The sequence below is a fragment of the Cricetulus griseus genome, chromosome 6 (genome assembly GCF_003668045.3).
Source record: "Cricetulus griseus strain 17A/GY chromosome 6, alternate assembly CriGri-PICRH-1.0, whole genome shotgun sequence".
Taxonomy (NCBI): Eukaryota; Metazoa; Chordata; class Mammalia; order Rodentia; family Cricetidae; genus Cricetulus; species Cricetulus griseus.
In genome coordinates, this window is record NC_048599.1 from 90,980,127 (window position 1) to 91,003,740 (window position 23,614).

Consider the following 23,614-nt stretch of genomic DNA (forward strand, 5'->3'; position numbering starts at 1 on the left):
CCTCCCTCCCTCCCTTCCTTCCTTCCTTCCTTCCTTCCTTCCAGGTGTCACGTGTCCCAGGCTAACCTCAAATTCCCTGTGTAGCAGAGGATGCCCTTGTTCTTTTGATCCTCCAACACCTCCCAAGTGCTGGGAGTATAGTCATATGCCTCCATGTCCTGTTTTTGCAGTGTTGGGGACAGAAGCCAGGGCTTTGTGCATGACAGGCACAACCAAAATAATCCCAGTCCTATATTATTTTTCTTCTTTAACAGGGGATAACAAGAGCACAGTGGAAGGAGGGTTTCTATGTGTGGCGCTAGAGATTTCCCACAAGAGGTTAGTTATATTTACTCTGGGGCTAGAATGATCACACAGTTTGTCAGCTGACAACGAGATGGGAGAAACACATTCCAGCCCTGGGGAGGTATGACTAAATTCCTGTCTACATGAGAATGTGCAGCTTAGCTCACCCCTCTAGGACGCACTGACTCTCTTAAGGGCAGGCTATGGTAGGGAGTGAGGAGTGGTCCCTGGAAAGCTAGATTGGTGCAGTCTCTCATAAAACAATGTTAAAAGGTCTCTAATATTCTCCCTGGGTCCCAAAAGCTCACAAAGTAAAATTGCACAAAAGTCACTCCTGTACTTCCTTATTCCTTTTTGGTGGGGGGAGGGGTCAAAGATATGTCACAGCAAAGAGGCCCTCAGGGGTCATTTTGTGAAGCTGTGAAAGTGAAGCCCAAGCTTCCATGGAGACTCCAGGAAACTGGAGACGCCAAGACCATGGGACGTTCAGCAAGGAAAGCTGTACTAGGGCTACCTGAAGCCTAAGAGAGAATCTGTATGTGCTCTCTGTGGGCGGCAGGGATGGAGGATTGATTGGGGTGGCCCAAGTGTTTCGGAGCCCAGTTGGTTACAAGTCCCAGTTGCCAAACATGCAGCTGCAGGATGTTTTTTTTTTGTTTGTTTTTGTTTTTTTTTCTGTTGGATTTTTGTCTTTGGTTTGGTCACTTCTTGCTATGCCCCAAATTCTTCCGTTTTGAAACGGGAATGTTTATTCTTTGTCACTATATGATGGAACTATGTAACTGACTTGATTTTGTAGAAGCTCACAGTTAAGAGATCTTGAACTCAGCTGGGCAGTGGTGGCAGTGCAGACCTTTAATCCCAGCATTCAGGAAGCAGAGGCAGTTGGATCTTAGAGTTTGAGGCCAGCCTGGTCTACAGAGTGAGTTCAAGGACTGCCAGGGCTGTTATACAGAGAAACCTTATCACAAAAAATCAGAGAGAGAGAGAGAGAGAGAGAGAGAGAGAGTTTGTTTTGTTTTGGAGACAGTTTCTCTGTGTAGCCTTGGATATTCTGGAACTTGCATTGCAGACCAGGCTGGCCTTGAACTCAGAGACCAACCTGCCTCTGCCTCCCAAGTGCTGGGACAAAAAGCACTGGCCACCACACCACACCTGGCTGTGATTTTGAACTTTTAAAGTGTTGGAATTTTTTTTTTTTTTTTTTTTTTCCCGAGACAGGGTTTCTCTGTGGCTTTGGAGGCTGTCCTGGAACTAGCTCTTGTAGACCAAGCTGGTGTCGAATTCACAGAGATCCAGTGTTGGAATTTTTAAAGACTGCAGGAACTTTAAAAACTGGATTGAACTTTACATTATTAAAGAAACACGAGACTTTAGGACAAAGGGTAGAAAGCTGTGGCTTAAAAGTGATGTGTTTGTGTGTCAGGTTCAGGGGTGGAGTTGTGATGGTTAGTTTTAATTTTCAACTTAAGAAAATCTAGAATCTCTTGAGAAGGGCATCCCATGGAGGGATTGTTTAGATCAGGTTGGCCTGTGGTCCTGATTTGCTAATTATGGTCCAAAGACCCACCAGCTGAGGTGGGTCACATTTCTAGAGATGTGAATCCATGAAGTTTTCCCATAGAAGGCATCCTAAAAGAGCAAGAGGCTGGGCAGTGGTGGCACACGCCTTTAATCCCAGCACTCGGGAAGCAGAGGCAGGAGGATCTCTGTGAGTTCGAGGCCAGCCTGGTCTACAGATCGAGTTCTAGGACAGGCTCCAAAGCTACAGAGAAACCCTGTCTTGATAAAAATAAAATAAAATAATAAAATGAAATGAAAAATAAAAGAGCAAGAATAGGTAATGGGGAGTGGTGGCAAGGGGTAATTGGATGGTCTAAACAGCAGCTGGGGACTTATAGCAGCAGATAAAAATTAGATTAGTGAGCTATTTCATTATTGTTTCTCATAGAAATTGGGAATCCAATGTTTTAAAATGTGCCCTGGGGCATTGGAGAGTTGACTCTATGGTTACGAGTATTTGTTGCTCTTGCAGAGGACCAAGGTTCAATTCCCAGTACATACATGGTAGCCCTCAACTGTCTATAACTCTAGTCCCAGGGAATCTGACACCCACTTCTGATCTCAGTGGGTACCAGGCACATGTGGTACAACACATGCTGGCAAACACCAATACACATAAAATAATAAAACAAACATTAAAAAATGTAATCTGGGTTGGGTGGTGGTGGCACATACCTTTAGCCCCAGCACTTGGGAAGCAGAGGCAGCTGGATCTCTGTGAGTTCGAGACCAGCTTGGTCTACAAGAGCTAGTTCCAGGACAGCCTCCAAAGCCACAGAGAAAACCTCTATCAAAACAAACAAATAAACAAACAAGCAAACAACAAAACAAAAAACAAAAAAAATGTAATCTGCTAAGGCTGACCCTGTATGTTGGAGTCCTAACCCTCAAAGTGATAGTATTTAGACATGGTCAGATTATGGTAGAGCTTTTAGTGGGATTAGTACTCTCATTAAAGAAACCTGAGAGAGCTCATTCTCCCCTTGCACTCTCTGAGAACACAGCCAGCTGCTGCACATGTGAACTAGAAAGCAGGTCTTCAGCAAACCTAATTGTGCTGGGGTCTTGATACTGGGCCTTGTGGGTGCTGAAACTGTGAAAAATAAGTTTCTCATGTGTATGATTCTTCTGTCCCCACCCTACACCCCCCCAACTGATTTTTTTTTAGGTTGGCAGAGAAATTTGAACTTGCAGGCTGCATCAGCAGTGGGCAATAAGAGAGGTGTGGCCAAGAATTTAGAATATCAGAAATCATTTCTCCTTTTCTTTCTCAAAGTTAGAATCCCAAGAAAATCAAGGTGGCAATGTGCCTAGCTTATAACTGTGTTTCCCAGCCTCTTTTTGTAGATATGTGATTTTGGTATGATTAAATACTAGCTAATTGCCCAGTATTGGTTTCAGTTGGGAAATAACCAAAGGAAATTGACTGGTTGGTAATATTTACTGTTCTTCCAGATTTCCTCTTTAAACACTGAATGGACGACAATTGCTTCAGCAGCCATACTGGGCAGAGAAGGCTTCAGAATGAAAGATGAATTAGTTTGCCAGGACTACGATGACACAATGCAACAAACTGGGTGACTTACACAAAGAAATTTCCTCATAGTTTTTAAGGCTGAAAATCTGACCCCAAACTGGATAAGTAGCTGAGGGTGACCTTGAACTTCTGAACCTCCTGCCTCCACTACTCACCCAGGTGCTGTGATTTCAGGAATGTCCGACTGTGCTCTGTTTATGCAGTACTGGGAATTGAACTCAGGGCTTTATGTATGCTGGGCAAGCACTTTGCCAATGGATCTAAATGTGTGGACCCCAAACTTATTTATTTAAATAGTGTGTGTGTGTGTGTGTGTGTGTGTGTGTGTGTGTGTGTGTGTGTAGACCAGAGGGCAATTGTTCTCTTTCTCTTTCCTTCTATTATGTGGGTTCTGGGGATTGAACTCAGGGTGTCAGACATGGTGGCAGGAACCTTTATTAACTGCTGAGCTATCTCACTGGTCCACCAAAGTTTTTTAAATAATATATTTTATTTTTGAAAGTTATACAATGTATATTGATCATATCCATCCACTATTACCTCCTTTCAACTTCCTCTAGTATTCCCACCCCATATTTCTCCCAGTTTTATGTCCTCTTTAACACAACACACACACACACACACACAAAAAAAAAAAAAAAAAAAAAAAAAAAAAAAAAAAACCTTCACAAAGTGAATGGTACCAAGAGAAGTGGGGAGGGGAGACTAGCATGGACTGAATATCTACTATTAGCCATGTGCTAAGAAATTTACCAGTTATTTAAATGTCATCCATGCTGGGCAGTGGTGGCACATGACTTTAATCCCAGCATTCAGGATGCCGGCCTGGTCCTCAGAATGAGTTCCAGGATAGCCAGGGATACACAGAGAAGCCCTGTTTCAAAAACAAAACAACAACAAAACAAACATAAAAAGTCACAAAACACCAGCCAGTGGTGGTGCATGCCTTTAGTTCCAGCACTTGGGAGGCAGAGAAAGGTGGATCTCTGTTAGTTCAAGGCCAGCCTGGTCTACAAAGGGAGTTCCAGGACAGCCAGGACTGTTAAATAAAGAAGCCCTGTCTTGAAAAACCAAACCAAACCAAACCAAACAAACCAAAAACCCAAAACATAACCCCACTCCCCACCCCCCCCCCCCCCACCCCCCACCCAAAACTCAGTCATACATGTCTTTTGATTTAAATACCATGCCCCTTTGTCTTCAGTAAAATTGCCAACTATCCCAAGTGAGAGAGCTGGTACCTAAGGGAAAATAGGATTAGAACTCAGTCCTTTCTAGTAATTTGATGAGTACTATATAGTCAGAATCATATTGTGTGTATGTACATGTGGAAGCTAGAGGTCAAAGTTCACTGTCTTCCTTTGTTGCTCTCCATCTTATTTCTTGAGACAAGGTTGAATTAAGAACTTATTGATTTAGTTTTACTGGGTGGGTGGTGAGCTCCAGGGATACTCCAGTCTCTGCTTACACAGCACCAGGACTGGCAAGCACATGCCACTACACTTGAATTTTACTTGGGTTCTAGTAAAGAACCCATGCTTGTAACACACTTTGCTAACTGAGCCATTTCCTCTGGCCCCTAGAGTAACTCTCTGTCTTCAAATTTCCTGTTCTAAGCTGAGTTTGGTGGCAGAGGCCTGCAGTCTTAGCATTTGAGAGGGGGGATCAGGTGAATCACTATTTTCAAGACCAGCCTGGGCTCCATAATGAGATTATGCCTCAAAAGAAGCAGGGCCTGAGGATGTAGTTTAATTGGTAGAGTACTTGCCTAGCATACATACATGAGACCCTGGGTTCAATCTCTAGCACTGTATTAACCGGGTGTGGGAACTGCTGCCTGTAACCCCAACACTTGGAAGGTAGAGGCAGGTAGACCAGAAGTTCAAGCTCATCCTCAGCTACTTGGCAACTTCAAGGCCGATTTGGGCTGCAGGAGACCCTGTTTCAAAACAAAAATAAATGAACAAAATATATAGCAAAACAAGTAAGACAACGACAAAATCACATTAGCAGTTCTTTGGGGAGCTGTCACCTGTGTTGGGTGTGGGAGCTATGGCATATGATGGAGGAAGAATTAAGTAAAGGATGGATTTGGACCACATTTAGGAGCAAAAAGTTCAACACAGAGTGTCCCCGTGTCAGGGACACAGGAGATCAGATGCCTCATGCCAACAGAATGCAAGATGACTCAGCAGGGCTGTCACTTTCTCACTGCTGCAAACCATGTCTCCCCAATAGCTTATTGTAGTCCTCCAGGCACCTATGAATGTGAGCTTATTTGCAGATATCGTCTTTGCCAACAGAATTGAGCTAAGATGACATCATATTCAATGAAGATGGAAGCTATTCCGCTATGATTGATTTTTTTTTTTTATAGGAAAATAAACAGATCTTGGGAGGAGATTGCCATGTAAAAACACAGATTTGGAAGGAAAACACAGACTCAGGAGGAAGAAAGGTAAACAAAGATGGAGGCAGAGGCAGGAGCTGGGTTTTAAGATACTTAGGGATGCCTGGGGTCCTCAGAAGTTAGAGGAATTCAGGAAGGAGCCACCACTGGGAGCTGAGGGATGGGCATGGCCCAGCCAGAATATTGATATGTTTTCAGTCTCAGGAGCTGTAAGAGAATAATTTCCTCTTATTTCAAGTCAACAGTTTGTGGTGCTTTATTAAGTAGCCATAGGGAATGATGACACACAATTATGACTCTGCTGTTCCATGGTGGCCTCCTGAGCAGTCCCAGGAACTACCTGAAGGAATGAGGATGAAGGATCTTGTGAGTCCAGGACTTTGTGGACAGCCTGGGAAAAACATAGCAAGATATCAACAACCCCCACCCCCCTTTTGCACTCGTGGATACCACTTTATCACTTATTGGAGTCAGTTGGTTAAAAATAAACAAGATATGAAGTTGGGAGTGGACGTTGTGGTAGTGGTGGGGTCAGGAAGGTGTTGGAGAGGGGAGAGGTGAGTGCCGGGTTTTGGCACCCAAATGTAAATGAGTGTGAGTGTTACAGCTCTGGACCTGCAAAGGCGTCCTGACTCACTGGGAAGCCAGGCTACCTAGAGCAGCAATAGGACTGCTCTGGAGGCTGGGGCTGCAATAGGACAGCTCAGTCCTGGAAAGAAAGGTGTCCAGGACGCCAGGCTACCTGAGGCTGGGTGTGGTGGGGGCTGTTAAAGCTGAGCTCTGCTCTGTTCCTCTGAGGGAACGTCCTAGCAGAGTTAATAGCCTCTTCAGCCCTTCTTTGGCTACAGTCAGCTAAAGGGGAAGAAACACATGCAGAAATGTAGTAGTCAGTTCACGAGAAAAGTTGTTACTTTTCTGCTACTGACTTGCTTAGCTTGCTAAGGAAGCATTTCATCAAGTTCTTCTGTTCTCCATCAGTGAATATAGATCTTCACCCAAGACTCTTTTGAGAAAGAGATCTATTTGGGAAGGAGGAATCCAGGAGAACGGCTGTCTCTGCCAGGGTGGAAAAGGACAGCCAACAACTGAACTGGCAGACAGACTTAAATAGGGCTTCTTGGGGGACAGAGTTTTCCCAGGGAGAGGTTTTTCTGCTCTGGGATTAGTTAGTTTTCCTGTTCAGGGATTGGTTAGTTTAGTCAGTCAGGGGCAGAGATGGCTCTGATTTCAGGGCAAACTGTGTTTCACTGATCCTTCTTTAGCCTTTTGGCTCTAATTTAAGGACCTGGGCATATTTCTTTCTCTGGCTCTGATTCTAGGGACAAAGTTTGTTTCTTTGGTACTAGTTTCAAAGTCAGGGTGTTTTTCTTTGGTTTTGGGCCCAGTGATAAAGTGTTCCTTTCACTGGCTCAGGTTTCAAATCCTGAGTGTGTTTCTTTCTCTGGCTCTGGGTTCAGAGTCAAGGTGCTCAGGGGTTGGTTGCTTTCCTGCTCAGGGACTGGTTGGCTCTGTGTTTCAGTTGCTCAAAGTGGGTTTCTTTGACTGGCCCTTTTACCCTACAAGAGGGATGGGTACAATGGAAGGACTTTGGATCTATGTATGAAATTCTCAAAAAATGTATTAAAAATAATGATAAGGAGGCAGTAATATGGCTCAGTAGTAAAGATGCTTGCCAATAAGCTTGATGACTTCAGGTCAAGCCTTGGGACCCACATGGAGGAAGAAGAGAATTGACTCCTGTAAATTGTCCTTTGACTTCCACAGTAGCACTTTCACCTCCTTCCATGTGATATGTGAGTGCACACCCACACAGACATACAGTAAACAAACAAATGAAAAAAATGATAGACACACTGCAGCTTATACATTGTATGAGGATAAGCATTTATGAACAAATGAAAATAGCAAGTTCAAAAAAAAAAGATCCTTTTTTTGTTTGTTTGTTTGTTTTGTTTTTCGAGACAGGGTTTCTCTGTGGCTTTGGAGGCTGTCCTGGAACTAGCTCTTGTAGACCAGGCTGGTCTCGAACTCACAGAGATCCACATGCCTCTGCCTCCTGAGTGCTGGGATTAAAGGTGTGCGCCACCACCGCCCAGAAAGAAGATCCTTTTTTACACCTCTGCCTTTTAATATGTCTATCTGAGAGAATAGGCAGCTCAGCAAATATGAAAGCCTCAGTGTGACAAAGAACTAGCAGTTTGTTCAGCTAGCAACATAGGGAGTAATAGCAAGTGCCAGTCTTGGCTCTTGGGGTCCAGTGAGGTACCTCGTTCTCAAGATAGTATTGGAGATAAATTCTAACCAGAGAACACAGGCTGAAGAATCAACACGGTTACCTTCAGGGTCTCTATACTAGGGCTTTCAAATCCATGGTTTTTTTTTTTTTTTTTTTTTTTTTTTTTTTTTTGTATCATTATCCCAACACCTCAGCTCCCAGTGTTCTTATCATCTAGGTTTTCGGATAATCAAGGAGGGGGTAAAGTCTTAAAGAGCACAGCTGCCAGGGTCTGTTCAGACTGGTCAAACATTTGTTTAGGTTGTTTAGGCTTCTGCTGTGATGAGCTGGTGACCATGGCATACTGACTGTTAAATGTTTGGAATTCCATATGGTTGGAGTAAGGCTGAGAATAAGGCAGAGCCTATTCAGAGCATCCCAGTGTGCTAGACATAAATAGTGTGCTAACCTCAGGGTCTTATAAACAGCTTCTGGCCTCTTGAAATGGAGTGTGTGGAATTTCTGGCTATGGAGATCACCAGAGGGAATGTTTCTTTGTGACATTTCCCTCCCTGCAGACGGTATCTATGGTATGACACCCCTGTCCTCTTCTCTTGGAGGAAAATTGTCTCATGTGACCAGTGGATTTGGGATACAGAGTTGAATGTGTTTAGTTCTGCTCTGCTCCTTTAATCACTGGAAGTATAGGCTCTGCTATACTGTTTCTCTGTAATATAGACCTTAAAATTGGGTCATAAAGTCTGTCTAATTCTGAGGCTCAGCTTAACTTTTTAGCATTTATTTATTTATTTTGAGTGTGTGTGTGTGTGTATATGTGCAATCAGGCGCGCACGAATTCTCAAGTGCTTGAACTAATTTCTCAGGGTGTGTGTGTAGAGGTTAGAGGACAGGAGTGGTTGTCTCCTACAGTGTGAGTCCTGCAGATTGAATATAGGGTTTTAGACTTGGCAGCAGGTACCTTTACCTACTGAGTTGTCTCACTGCCCTCTGGTGTTCAATTTTAAAACCACTTACCTACAGGTCTGAAACACATCCTACATTTCCAAGTATTATCTGTGTTGCAGGTAATATTGTCATCCCTATCTTCCTTGCTTATACATCTTCTCTCTTAACGGTTCAGAATTTACATTGTGAAAAAGGGTACTATTTGTTGTGGCCTTTCAAGACCTGAATAGAAAGAAGAATGATGGCACTGATGGCACTGGTAGCTAATTGGCCTTTTGTTTGTTTGCTTTTTAGGTTTTGTTTTTTTTTTTTTTTTGTTTTTTTTTTCCAGGTAGAGTTACTCTGTGTAGCCTTGGCTGTCTTGGAAATCTCTCTGTAGACCAGGCTGGCCTTGAACTCACAGAGATCCGCTTGCCTTTGCCTCTCCCAGCCCAGTGCAGGGGTTAAAAGCATGCACCGCCACTGCCCAGCTTTAATTAGTCTTCCCTTCAGTGACTGTGAGCTTTGATTACAGTTTTCTAGCAAAATGATACATCTGGGTCAGGGATGAGGTGACTGTACACAACCCGGAACAATGTAGACTTGGAGGATACTGGATTCTCAGTAATAATCTTTGGTTGGAAAGAGAATGGTCTCCCCTGGTTCCCAGGCTGCCAGGACAATGCAGTTCAACATGCATTTGAACTGAGTATTGAAGTAAAGTATACGATATGTTTGCTCTTAGGGAGCTGAAGCATGGAGAGATGAAAGAAATATGGAGGAGATGGATATGTCAGTTATTTCCCAAGTGGGTTTGTGGGCAAAATCATCAGGTATGGCTACTGGTTTGGATAGAAGAGTGGTAATGTCAGACTTTAGTCTCTCTCTCTCTCTCTTTCTCTCTCTCTCTCTCTCTCTCTCTCTCTCTCACACACACACACACACACACACACACACACACCACACACACGGTGGCAGGGGGGTGGGGTGGGGTAGGGGGGTGGGCTATGAAAGCCAGAAGAGAGGAAGTTTGTGGAAGTGGACCCTGCTCAAGATGGGAAAGTCCCAAGACTCTCAGAAGATCCTCCCTCTCCCCGCTCTCTGTGTATATCGCAGAGATATGGATGAGCTCAAGTTCTCTCACACATGCTGCTTCTTCTTTGGCTGCAAAAGAAATCACCACTATGACTCTGAATGCATTGCATCCTGGTACCCAGGACTGTTTTGGATGGCATGGTACCCAATGCTATAAGCTCCACACTGGGGAATCTGGTTCAAGGTCAAGGAGGCTTCCTCTAGAAATATATTTCCATAGAAAGGAAGGGTAGGAATCACCTATACAAAAACCTGAGGTCTAAGGGATGCTGGTGAAGAAAGAGGAGCTGAGGAAAAGTCAGTATGGGTAGAGGCAGGGAAGGGAATGTGATATTTGGATGGATAGGGACACATTGCAGTCTAATCCCTGTGTCTCACATAGGGTGTTGTGCCCAAATTCTGAACCCCAAAATCACCAAGAGGCCCATTTCGATGCAAAAGCAATGAGTCTTTTATTGCATTTTTTTTTTTTTTGAGACAGGGTTTCTCTATGTAGCTTTGGAGCCTATCGTGGCACTTGCTCTGGAGACCAACCAGGCTGGCCTCAAACTCACGGAGATCCACCTGCCTCTGCCTCCCGAGTGCTGGGGTTAAAGGCGTGCGCCACCAATGCCCGGCTTATTGCAGTTGTTTAACGATCTAAACCCATTAGCTTAGGCCTTTCATCCACCCACCACAGCTGGTGGGGAGAGACCCTGGGAAACCACGGGACAGAGATCTTATAGGGCAGCGTAAGGGAGTGTCTTGGGGTACGCACAGGCTCAGGATTGGCGCGCCTCCAGCCTTGGAGGACCTGCCTTGTGTTGATTGGTCAACTGGTTGTTATGGCCTTAGGACCACCCAGGGCGGTTGCTATGTTTTGTACATCACTGCTGTGCACTTTGTCCGTAAAGCACATCCAGAGCCATAAAGCATAGCCCTAATAGCTAACTTTTGATTGGTTCCTTGTCACGAGGTGAGCATCTGACCTCCTAGTGATCAAGGCAAGGTCAGGCAAGCACTGTGTTAGGCTGTTACGGCTGCCTAAACAGGGAGCTTCAAGGAAAGTGATGGAAATGCTAACCACATTAATAGTCAACACTTGGGTCTTTGGAGGTGTAGATTCCACTTCACCCAATGTTTATTCCTTTGAGCCTCAGAATATCTCTGGGAAAGGAGCTTGGTGATTAAAAAAAAAAAAATCTATAACCTATGCTTATCCTCCCATATGCTTTAAGTCACCTCCAGATAACTTTTATATAAGACCTAGTACAGTGTAATTATTATAGAAATAGTTGTCATGACCTGTTGTTTAGGGAATAATGACAAGAAAATGCTTGTACAATATTCAGAACAGACACAATGTTTTCCCAAACATTTTTGGTTTTTGGTTACTAGAATATATGAATGTGGAACATACAGATGAGCATACAGTACTGAGCGCTCGCGCACGCGCTTACACACACACACACACAAAATCACCTAGCGTTGTTGAAAACACATCTTTGGTTCTCAAAAGCTTTATTCTTGTCTTTCCCCAAATGTCTTTATTATCTTTATAAAAATATATGCTGGCTGGAATTAAGCAACACAGGATAAAACACACACACACACACACACACACACACACACACACACACACACACACACAAAGAAACTATGCCATCTGAAATCCCTACTACAGAGATACGAGTTGATGCTGAGCATTCTGTTTTATATAAATCTCACATTGAGATCCTGACTGTAAATAACCTAGTCATACTATATGCGAGTGATTCTGTCATTTACTTTCTTGCTCAGAAAGATGTGACATTTTTCAAAACTATTAGTTTGTATATAATATTTAATGGTTGCATATGTTGATGATGGTGGTGGTGGGGTGTGTGTGTGTGCGAGTGCACGCTGTCATTTACTAAACCCATCTTTACTGGTTGACAACAAATTATTTCTGTCTTTTCACTCTCACAAATAACTCACTGGCTGAGAGGTGAGGAATGGTCCTGGAGCACTGAGGAAGTGGTGTCGACAGCCTGCTTTCTCCAGGCAAACAAGAAGGAATTGCTCACTCCTTGGGGTGTCTGGCTAGCTGCTACTTTGGATTTTCACAACCTTAGGGAAATTGCCACCCACAACAAAGAACCCTGTTAGGCATGTGACTTGTAGTCCGGAAGGGACTCACTAGAAGAGGGACTGCATTGCTCAGGCTTTCTGGGAGAGCAGGGTGGGAAGGGGTGGGGGGATGGGGCGCTGCTGAAGCACGTATTTTGAGAAAGCCCTGAGGTAATACAACCATAGCAAGAAAACCGGGCTATGGCCTTCTTAGCCACTGCATTCCAACCTGCACAGGTAACCTGGTGCATCATCCTGGAAATATGTCCCCTTCAGTGTGTCACCATGGTTCTAGTGATTATCTGCAGGTTCTTACGTGAGCCTTTTTTTGTAAAACAGAGTGACAAGTGGTATGTTAAAATGAATAAAGTCTTGAGTCAAAATGTTCCCATCTTTCAAGTTCTTTATTTTATTTTATTCATTTATTGAGACAGGGTTTCTTTGTGTAACAGCCCTAGCTGTCCTGGAACTAGCTCTGTAGACCAGGCTGGCATGGGCCACCACCTTTCAAATTCTACCTAGTGAATTTACTTCTTAGCAAGCAAGCAAAAGTGTTGACACATCTGTCTTTATGACGGTGAAGTTCTCATAATCAGCCAAATGGATGTCCTTTATCATTGTTAAAGTTTTTTATTATTAAAAGAAGATACATATATCAGGCGGTGGTGGCACACGCCTTTAATCCCAGCACCCCAGAGGCAGAGGCAGGTAAATCTCTGTGAGTTAGAGACCAGCCTGGTCTTCAGAGTGAGTTCTAAGACAGCTAGGACTACACTGAGAAACACTGTCTTGAAAAACAAAAAACAAACAAACAAAAAAGAAGATACATACTAATGATACCATGTCAAAGAATCTACTGAGGGCTAACTGGACTCAGTGAGTTATTAAAAAAAATTTTTTTAAATATGGAGTTGGGAGGAGATGTGTTGTACATGGGGCAAGAGGAGTTGGGGGCAGATGGGTTGGATATAACCAAAAGATGTTGTATACATGTATTGAATTCTCAAAGAATAAATAAATAATACTAAAAAAAAAAAAACGAATTCTAAAAGACTTCAAAGACTCTTGGGAATATCTAGCTTAAAAGATTTGATAGCAGGTAGAGGGAGGCAGCTTGGTGAGAGGTACATAGTGTTAGGAAAATGTAGGGCTGGAGAATTGTTTTTCTCAATTAAAAAATATTCTAAAATGACCTATGTTGCCATAGCATTGATCTGCTGTTCCGGGTTCTACTGAATGATGTTCTGAATCCCCTTGGGAGATTGTGATGACACATTACCATCCAGGATGTAGACAGTCTCGGCAAAGGCAGAGAACTGTTCTCTAGTGGAAATGATTCCCCAGCTGTCTCCTTACAGTGGTGGGAGGAAAGAAAAGTACAGTTTGATAGCCCAAGCATAGTGTCATTGGTGGGAGGAAGTGAAGTTCTGTTTCCATGGGAACAGTATAGAGTCCTCTAGTGGATTTAAAAAATAATAAGTTGAATGTGAGAACTGAGACCATCCATATCCACATGGCTTAAGCACTGGGGGTTAACCTGGTTTCACTAATTATTGCAGGGAATTCAGGTCAAGCGAGAGGGCTGGAAACTGAGGATTGCTTCATGGATCCCTGCAAACTGTTGTCTCCTCTGGGCAAACAGCTCTCATCTAGACAGTTTCCTCAACAACAGCTAACTTACCTAGACCAGCCTGCAGGCCCTTCCCTCCCTGGGCCAGTGCTGTCTCAGACTTTGTGTAATCCTGACTTGTTTCCTACCTTAAAAGTCTACAATAAGTCCCTGAGTCTAGACCTCCAAATCCCGGGATGTCTGTCATTGACTTCCTCCTTTTGAAATTCTGAAAAGTCTATTGAAGTAGTATCCTTAAAGAACTTACCAAAAGAAAACTTCATTATTATTATTATTACTACTGCTATTATTGGTGTTACTATTGCTATTGTGTGTGTGAGTGAGCACACACTCCTGTCATCATGCACATGTAGATGTCAGAGGACAACTTCAGGGAGCCAGTTTTTTCCTTCCATTGTTGGTTCCAGGGACTGAGCTCAGCGTCAGCTTATATCCCAAGTACTTTTTATCCACTAAGCCATCTCATCATCTCAGGTGGTGGTCTTTTTTGCTCCAGTAGGTTAAATAAGCTTGGCTTTGTTTGACCTTTTTGAAGTATTCACTGGTAATAGAGTTACTGGAAGATATTTTGTGTTCTCTCTCTTTTTCTCATCTCCCTCTGTCTCTCTCTTCCTCTCTCTGTCTGTCTGTCTCTGTGTATGTGTGTTTATTTTTTTCTTTTATTGAAAATAGATTTTTTCCCTCATATACTTTATTTATTAGAGTTTCACTTTCCCTGTAGTCCTCCAGTTCCTTCCCACCTCCCTTCCCATCTGGGTCCACTTCATTTCTGTCTCTCATTAGAAAACAAACAGGCTTCGAAAGGATAATAATAAAATAATAAGATAAAACAAAAGGGCCAAAAGAGAGCCGGGAGTTGGTGACACATGCCTTCAATCCCAGCACTCGGAAGGCAGAGGCAGGCGAATCTCTATGAGTTCAAGGTCAGCCTGGACTATAGAATGAGTTCCAGGACAGCCATAGCCAGGGCACATACACAGAGAAATCCTGTCTCAAAAAACAAAACCAAAAACAACAGCAACAAAAAAGAGAAAATAAAAACTAATGTATCTGAATTAGACAAAACAAACCAACAAAAGGAAAAGAGCCCAAGAGAAGGCACAAGAGACAGAAACCCACTTGTTCCAACACTCAGGAATACCATACAAACACTAAACTGGAAACTATAAAATACATGCAGAGGACCTGGTGCAGACCCATGAAAGCCTTGTTCATACTGTCTCAGTGTCTGTGAGTTCATATGAGTTTTGATATGTTGATTTAGAGGGCCTTGTTTTCTTTCTCTTTTTTGTTTTTTTGAGACAGGTTTTCTCTGTAGCTGTAGGGGCTGGGATTAAAAGTGTGTGCCCTGCCTGGCTGGCTATGCATCAAAGATGATTAATCATAAGGGTAAAGGCTCTATGTAGGCATCAGTTCAATATCTCCATGTTCAATGAGTTGTGTAGGTATTATCTTCAGCAATGGTGCCTTGCCATCAGTTTGTGGAAAGCAACCTATAGTCTTGACAACAGCCTGGGTTGCTTGGGAGTTCCTATGAGACCTTTTGGAGAACAACTCAACTAGATGTAACCCATTTGGTGACAAGAGATGACTATCTGGGGCGCTGTCTTCCCGTTATTTGGTGATTTCATTTAAAACGCCTTCATAAATGCTTATATTTTAGAAAGCTTCTACTATATAGGCTACCCTTTAAATAGCCCTTAATTTTATCTGTCTCTCCATGTATTTATTCCCTTCCCTGCCCTCCTCTTTTCTCCCCCTACCCACCAGATCTAGCCCTCCATCCATCCGTTACTATCTATTCTATTTCTCTTTCCTAACAAGATCTACCTGTGCGCCCCTCACCAGTTCCTTATTCTATATCCTGAATGTTGATGAACATTTCTTTCAGAATGTTGAGCATTTCTTTAAGTGTTTCTCAGCCTTTTGACTTTCCTGTTTGGAGAATTCTGTTTGTCTGTACCCCCTTTTAAAAACTGGGTTATTTGTTTTCTTGATATCTAGCTTTTTGAGTTATTTAAACATTTTGGATATTAGCCCTCTATTGGATATGGAGTTGGTAAAAACCAACTTTTCCCATTCTAAGTCTGCACTTTGTCCAAATGATGATGTCCATTGCTGAGCAGATTTCCAGTTTCATGAGGTCAGATTCATTAAGTGATGACTTTAGCACCTGTGATAAAGTTGTTCCATTTAGAAAGTCTTTTCCTGTGCCAGTGAGTTCAAGGCTATCTACCACTCTCAGGTTCAGTATATCTGGTTTTATGTTGAGGTCTTTGATCCATTTGGAATTGAGTTTTATGCAGGATGATAAATATAGATTTATTTAAATTCTTCTACATACAGTCAAATGGTGTTTGGCAAGCACCGTTTGTTAAAGATGCTGTCTTTTTTCCCCCAGTGTATATTTCTGTCTTTTTTGGTCAGAAATCATGTATCAATAGGCATGTGGAATTATGTCTGGGTCTTCAATTCAATTCCATTGATCAATGTGTTTGTTTTGTGCTAATACAATGTTGCTTTTATTACTTATAGTCTGCCGTATAAGTTGAAATTGGGATGATGATATCTCTGGAAGTTCTTTTATTATTCAGGATTGTTTTAGCTATCCTGTGGGGTTTTATTTATTTGGTGCTGTGTTTTATGTGTGTGTGTGTGTGTGTGTGTGTGTGTGTGTGTGTGTGTGTGTGTGTGTGTGTGTTTCCAGATGAAGCTGAGAATTGAACTTTGAAGATTTGTAAAGAATTGCATTGGAATTTGGATGGGGATTGCACTGAACCTATAGATTTCTTTTGGTAGGATGGCCATTTTTTACTATACATTAATCTTATCAATCCATGAGCATGGAAGAGTTTTCCATCTTCTGATATTGCCTTCAATTTCTTTCTTTACTGTCTTAAAGTTTTTATCATACAAGTCTTTCACTTGCTTGGTTAGAGTTAGCCTAATATATTTTATATTATTTGAGGCTATTGTTAAAGATGTTATTTCCCTCTTAGTGAGTTTGTCGTTTATATATAGGAGAGGCACTTATTTTTGTGAATTAATTTTGTATTCAGCTACATTGCTGAAAGTGTTCATCTGCTGTAGGAGTTCTCTGATGAAATTTTTAGGGTCATTTATGTATACTAGCATATCATCTGCAAATAAAGATACTTAGACTTTTTTTTTTTTTTTGAGACAGGGTTTCTCTGTGTAGCTTTGGAGCCTATCTTGGCACTCACTCTGGAAACCAGGCTGGCCTCGAACTCACAGAGATCCGCCTGCCTCTGCCTCCCGAGTGCTGGGATTAAAGGTGTGGGCCACCAATGCCCGGCAATACTTTGACTTCATTCTTTACAATTTGGATCCTCTTTATCTCTTTCAGTTGTCTTATTGCTGTAGCTAAGACTTCAAGTACTATATTGAATAGATATGGAAAGAGTGGACAACTTTGTCTTGTTCTTAATGTTAGTGGAATTACATTGAGTTTCTCTCCATTTAAACTGGTGTTGGCTATGGGCTTGCTGTAAACTGCCTTTATTATGTTTAGGTATGACCCTTGTATCCCTAATCTCTCCAGGACTTTTAACATGAAGGGGTGTTGGATTTTGTCAAAGGCCTTTTCTGTATCTAATGAGATGATCATGTGTTTTTTTTTTTTTTTTTTTTTTTTTTGTCTTTCAGTTTGTTTATATGGTGAATCACATCAATTAATTTACATGTTTTGAGTTATCCCTGTATCTTTGGGATGAAGCCTACTTGATCATGGTGAGTGATATTTTTGATGTGTTCTTAGATTCAGTTTGTAAGTATTTTATTGAGAATTTTTGCATTTTGTTCATGAGGGAAATTGGTCTGTAATTCTCTTTCTTTGTTGGGTCTTTATCTGGTTGGTGTTTCAGGGTATCTGTGGAACTTGCTCTGTAGACCAGGCTGGCCTGGAACTCAAAGTGATCTGCCTGCTTCTGCCTCCCAAGTGCTGGGATTAAAGGCATATGCCACCAGTGCTCAGCAGAGAAGGAATTTTTATTGAAAAAATTTCATACAGTAAAGAATTTCGATTGTGAATCATGTTATTAAACTCCTGTTCTCTCTTTTTTCCTTTTTATTGAAAATAGAGTTTTTCCCCTCACATAATATACCTCAATAACAGTTTTCCCTTCCTCATTTCCTCTCAATTCCTTCCCATTTCCCCTGCATCAAGTCTTCCGAAGGGATTCTCTTTTCTGGTCCCGTCTATTTGGTTTTCATATGCTTCTTTTACTTTGATAGGCATCTTCTTCTTTAGGTTAGGATATTTTCTTTATGACAGTTTTGGAACTATTTTCTGTGCCTTTGATCTGTTTTTTTCCCCCTTCTTCCCTTTCTATTATTTTTAGATTTGGTCTTTTCATAGTGTCCCAGATTTCCTGTGTGTGTGTGTGTGGACATTTTAGACTTATTATTTTCTTTGACTGAGATATCCATTTCTTCTATCTTGTCTGCATGGCCTGAGGTTCTTTCTTCCATCTCTTGTATTCTCTTGGTGAGGCTTGCCTCTGGGGTTCCTCTTTGAATCCTAAATTTTTCATTTCCAGATTTCCCTTTAGTTTGGGTTCTCTTTACTGATTATATTTCCACTTTCTGGCCCTGAACTGTTTTATTCATTTCCTTCTACTTTGTGTTCATTTCTTTAAGGGATTTATTAATTTCCCCTTTAAGGACCTCTATCATAGTCATAAAGGCTGTTTTAAGGGTTTTTTTTTTTTTGTGCTTCAGCTTTGTTGCAATATCTAGAGTCTGTTGTGGTAGGGTTACTGAACTCTTTGGGAGATTTATTATCTATGCTGTTATAGATTGTGTTTTTAAGATGGAGTCTAGGCACCTGGGTTTGGGAAGATTGTAATTCTAGGTGCTGGTATCTGGTCTTGTCTTTGTTGGGTGGATGTTTTTTCTTTTTGTTTCTGTGTATCCTCTTTGGTTCTTAGGAGAGTGTGGTGGCTATTGGTCACCTGGCTGTGCCTTAATCTACTGCTATCCCAGCTAGCAATTGCAACTCCTCAATTACCGGCCTGCTTCTCTAGTGGTCACTTGGCTGCTTAGGCTGCTGCCTGTTGGGAATTCTGCTCCTAGGCACTGGCCCTGTCACTGCTGTTAAAGTTAGCTTTAACTAAATCTCTATCACTATAATTATGAATAAAACTCGAGATTCAAAGACTGGGGAGAAAACCTACAAGCTCAGGGAGGGTGAGTAGCAACTAGCTATCTCTCTTTTCTTGTTGGCATCCACAGAAGACCCATGCTTCCACTTGGCCAAACCACAAAAAGCTGTGCCACTCCAAACCACACTCTACTACTTCCTTCGTCTCTCTGTTTCTCCCAGATGTCCACTGGTGCTCTACGGTTACTTTCTGTCAACCAGTTGCTAACTCAGCTTCCTGACCCAAGGTTAATTTTATTTAATTGACACAAATGCAAGCTCAGGGTTCACAGTGTGATCAAACATCCCCCAACAGCCTAGAGATATGTGAAAATCTGCAGTTAGCCTACCTGCTTCCCTGGCTGGAGTGAGTGGTGTGTGTGTTTCTTTTTTTTTTTCTCAGGTGTGTGTGTTTCTTAAACGGGATCTTGCTATGTGTGGTGGCTAATAACGTTAATTTGGCAGGATCTAGAATCACCTAGAAGACAAAACTCTGAGTATGTCTGGATGCCTATTTCTAGATTGAGGTAAGCCATGTGAGAAGACCAACCCTAAGTGTGGGGACAGCATCCCATGGCTTGAGGTCCTGAACTAAGTAAAGCAGAAAGCAGGGGGAGCACTTCTGCTTCCTGGCAGTACCTGCGTGTGTTAGTTAGCATCCAGGCACACCTTAGCATAGCAGTCACTCTATACACAGGCACAAAAGGTCCCTTAAGAGACAAGCTCTGCCTTTGATGATCCCCCATGGGAGGCCTCACCCTCCCTGGGGAGGGGATGGGGGCGTTGGTGGGGGCAGTAAGAGGATGGGAGGGAGAGGAAACTGGGATTGGTATATAAAATAAGATTTTTTTATTTAAATAAAAATAAAAAAGAGCCGGGCATTGGTGGCGCACGCCTTTAATCCCAGCACTCGGGAGGCAGAGGCAGGCGGATCTCTGTGAGTTCGAAGCCAGCCTGGTCTCCAGAGCCAGTGCCTCCAAAGCTACACAGAGAAAATCTATAGTGGGAAATTACCAATACGGACTCAGGAAGAAATACAAGGGTATTTAATAGGAAAAAGCCTTACTTACAGAGCGACCTAGCCAGCCGGCATAGCAGTAGCCTGTACAGTAAGAAGCAAAGAGAAACCAAAAGAGCAAACGCAGTCACACTACGTCACTCTGACCACGCCCTCACAAGCGTGGTCAGGCACACCTGTAGCCAGCCCCTAAGTAGGCGTGGCTACAGCTTCCCCTACAAAACTCTGTCCTGAAAACCCCAAATAAATAAATAAATAAATAAATAAATAAACAAACAAATAAAGAGACAAGCCCCACCAACTCCCAAGCTCCGCCTACTCCACTCTCTCTTTTTGTGGTTCTTTTGAGGAGGAAAGCAGGCCTCTGTCTGGTCTCTGTCTCTCTCCTCTTTCTTCGCTCTTTCTTCCCTTCCCCTATACCCTTCCTTTCCCCCAGTAAAACTTTCCATGTAAGTTCTGTCTGCGTGGGGTATTTATCTCTCACTCGCCATGGGATCTGCCAAGGTCCCCCTTGCACCGTGTATCATAACAGTGTGGCTAGCTGCCTCGCTTTCCCCGCCGTAAACTGTATTTCCTTGACCATGAGCCAAAATAAATCCTTCTTTCCTTAAGTTGCTTTTGGCAGATATTTGATCACAGCCATGCAAAAGTAGCTAATGTACCATATAACCGGCCGGCTTCAGACTTACTATGCAGCTTGGTACCCGGTGAACGTTCTTAGGATCTTCTTGCCTCTGCCTCTAGAAGAAGGACACTTTAGGCATCCGCCACCAAGCTTCCTTCCCAGCTTCCTGTTTGGATCACCGTTATTTCTTTGATAACTGAAGAGAAGTGAATGATAATAGCTTATAGGGAAAAGTTTGCCTCATGGGTAGGCAGGTCATTGGTACAGCGAGGGGTGTACAGTTAAGGATGGATGTCAGGAAGACCCTGATACATAGTATCTTTTTTTTTTTTTTTTTTTTTTTTAATAACCTTTTGCACAAGGAAAAGTTGAGGTTTTAAGATAACCAATCCTTTTGTGATTGGGGGAGAGACACTAAATTTGGCTTCTGGGAGGATTATCAGCTTTCCTTGCCCTGAATTTTTTTATTCAGTCAATAACCATGGCTTGTCTGCTGCATCTTTTCTTTTGAGTCAGGGTCTTTTTGTTTGTTTGTTTGTTTTTTGTTTGTTTTTTTCCACCCTTGATCAGAGCTGGATGGGCAAGGCTCTTCCTATGGACTGGGCTGAGGCAGATCTTGCTATGTACCCGAGGCTGCCTTCAAATTCCAGATCCTCTGGCCACAGCTTCCTGAGATCTGGGATTACAGCTGCATATCTTGAAGCCTGACTTTATTTATCTTGGAAGAAGAAACATCTCATTATTTGTTGTTATTCATGAAGAAAATTCCATGTTGGTACAGGGATGTAGCTCAGAGTGTTTGCTTGGCATGCAGAAAACCCTGGGTCTGAGCCCCTGCACCATGGTATTTCATGCTTGTGATCCTAGCACTTGAGAGATACAGGGAGGAGGGTAAGGAGGCCAAAGTCCTCATCTGCCTCAAACTGAGTTTGAGGTCGATTGGGCTACATGAAACCCTGTCTCAAAAGACAAAACAAATAAAAAAGGTCCACCCACAAAAACCTCACAAAACCCCACAAACAAACAAAAAGCCTCCCTACCGGAAGCTAACATGAAGAAAGAATCCAGGAAGATGTTAAGATGTGAGTGACTTAAGGAATTGGAACTTTGTTGTCAGGAGAGTTGGGACAAGGCAGTGGCCCCAGGATCCCTTTCATTTTCTGACTTTTTCCGGAATTTTTTCTCGTTTCTTTTTTCTTGTTCCAAGTTGCCCATCAGATGCTCTGCAGAAACTGGAAAATCCCTGGAGGGAGTTAAGGCTTTATGGTGTTAACAGAAATCTGAACCATGGGGAAAACAAGCTCTTTGGATGTTTTTGGAGACAGTTCTAAAACTCAACTTGTTACATAATTCTCTACAAGACCTTCATGGTTTTAGGCAGCTTTGACATGAGCTGAAAATCTGGCTGTCAGTTATGAACCATGTCAGACCTTAGACAAGCTAGTTACTCATCTCCTCATCGGTGCACTAGGTGTTGTGTCCTTAAAGAACTGTGTGCATAATAGGCTTCCTAGGGTGCCCTGCATATAAGGTATTCAGTAAACATTAACCAGTAATTATTGTTGGGAAGGCTCCTTCCTCAGGGAGCCCGTGTTTGGTTAAGTCCTGAGTCTTGGAGAAGCAACACAGTTGCTTTTTTTTTTTTTTTTTTTTTAATCAGCTGCTACCTGGAGCCTCAAATCTAAGGAAGTGGTGAACTATGTATAAATAAATATTCCTGAATCATTAATGGAAAATTTAGCACTGGGCGAGGCCTAAGGTTTGATTTTTGCCTACAGGCTAGTTGGGAAATGAGATCTACCAACAGTGATGGGCAGGGCTTGAAGGAACGTCACCCTGAAGGGACAACTCAGCACCTTCCCAGTGACAGAATGCGGTTGAATACAGGAGCCCCCTCAGAGGAGGACTCATAAAAAAACCAGCATATGGTGAGGGAGCAGGCACTGGACAATGGTATACACACTCAAGTATCTGAAGTGAAGCACTGTCTCTTATTTGGGACAATACAGACATGGCTCCCTGGCTAATGGGGGGCACTAGAATGTGAACATGATCATCAGAATCTAAGCACCCAACTAACTTTGTGCATAAGTAAGAGCACAGAAGAATCTGTAAATACCTCCCTTGCCTGACTCATGACCCAGGGTTGAGCTAAGGTCTTTAGGGCAAATAATGCGACACCCGTGCTATTCCTAGGCACCTCCTGTTATTCTCGTCTTATGCTTGATCCCAACTTCAGTCATGTTATGTGTATATGTGTGTGCCTGAGTGTAAGTATGTGTACCACGTGTGTTCAGGAGCCTGAGGAGGCCAGAGAGAGAGGTCAGATCCCTTGGAATTGAAGTTACAGATGCTTGGGAGCTGACATGTGGATGCTGGGAGCTGAGCCTGTGTCCTCTGCAGAACAATGGATTCTCTTAATTGTTGAGTTATCTTTCTGGCCCTGAGGCTGATTTTTTTTGTCTTAGTTTTAGAGTAGTCTTTTTCTTCCCTGGGTATTTGACCCTTGGTTCATCCTTGGCTTAAGGTGTGTATGCCCTTGCTTCCTGGTGGCATGAGAACATGTCCTTTCTCTTCTCTGACACAGTCTGTCTAGCTCCTCAAGACCGGAAGAGCTCAGCTGAGAGCACACATGAAAAACTAGTGCCACAGAAGAGGGAAATGATGTTAAGATGGAGTATGACATGGGTGGAAGCATATTTGTCATGGCTTGTGTGACAGAATTCAACCATCAGGAAGTGACTGGATAACCCGAATGGTTAAGCAGAACAAAGGTGGCTTGCTCATGCTAACAGAGACAAGTTGCATCATGGAAAGAGGGCAGAAGGTCACAGGAGTTGTGACTAATGATGTCAGGGACACAGGAAGATGAAAGTGCAGATGAAATCAATAGAACTATGTCACACTTTATTTTATTTTATTTTTAAAGCTAATACATAAAGTAGTGGGTTCCACCATGGGATCCTCATGTATTCTTGATTATTATTAATCCTTTCCCCCCACGTGTCACTGAACACTCTGCCCACCTTTTGCTTGTTTGTT

At 42.7% G+C, this 23,614-nt stretch overlaps 1 long non-coding RNA gene across 1 annotated transcript; it reads left to right on the forward strand.

Moving 5' to 3' along the window:
* The first annotated feature begins 54 nt into the window (after positions 1-54).
* On the forward strand, positions 55-17,527 carry LOC118239075. Its single transcript, XR_004770546.1, has 4 exons — positions 55-406; positions 3,304-3,544; positions 5,763-5,843; positions 17,435-17,527. It is a non-coding gene; the product is annotated as an uncharacterized LOC118239075 (long non-coding RNA).
* The last annotated feature ends 6,087 nt before the right edge of the window (positions 17,528-23,614 follow it).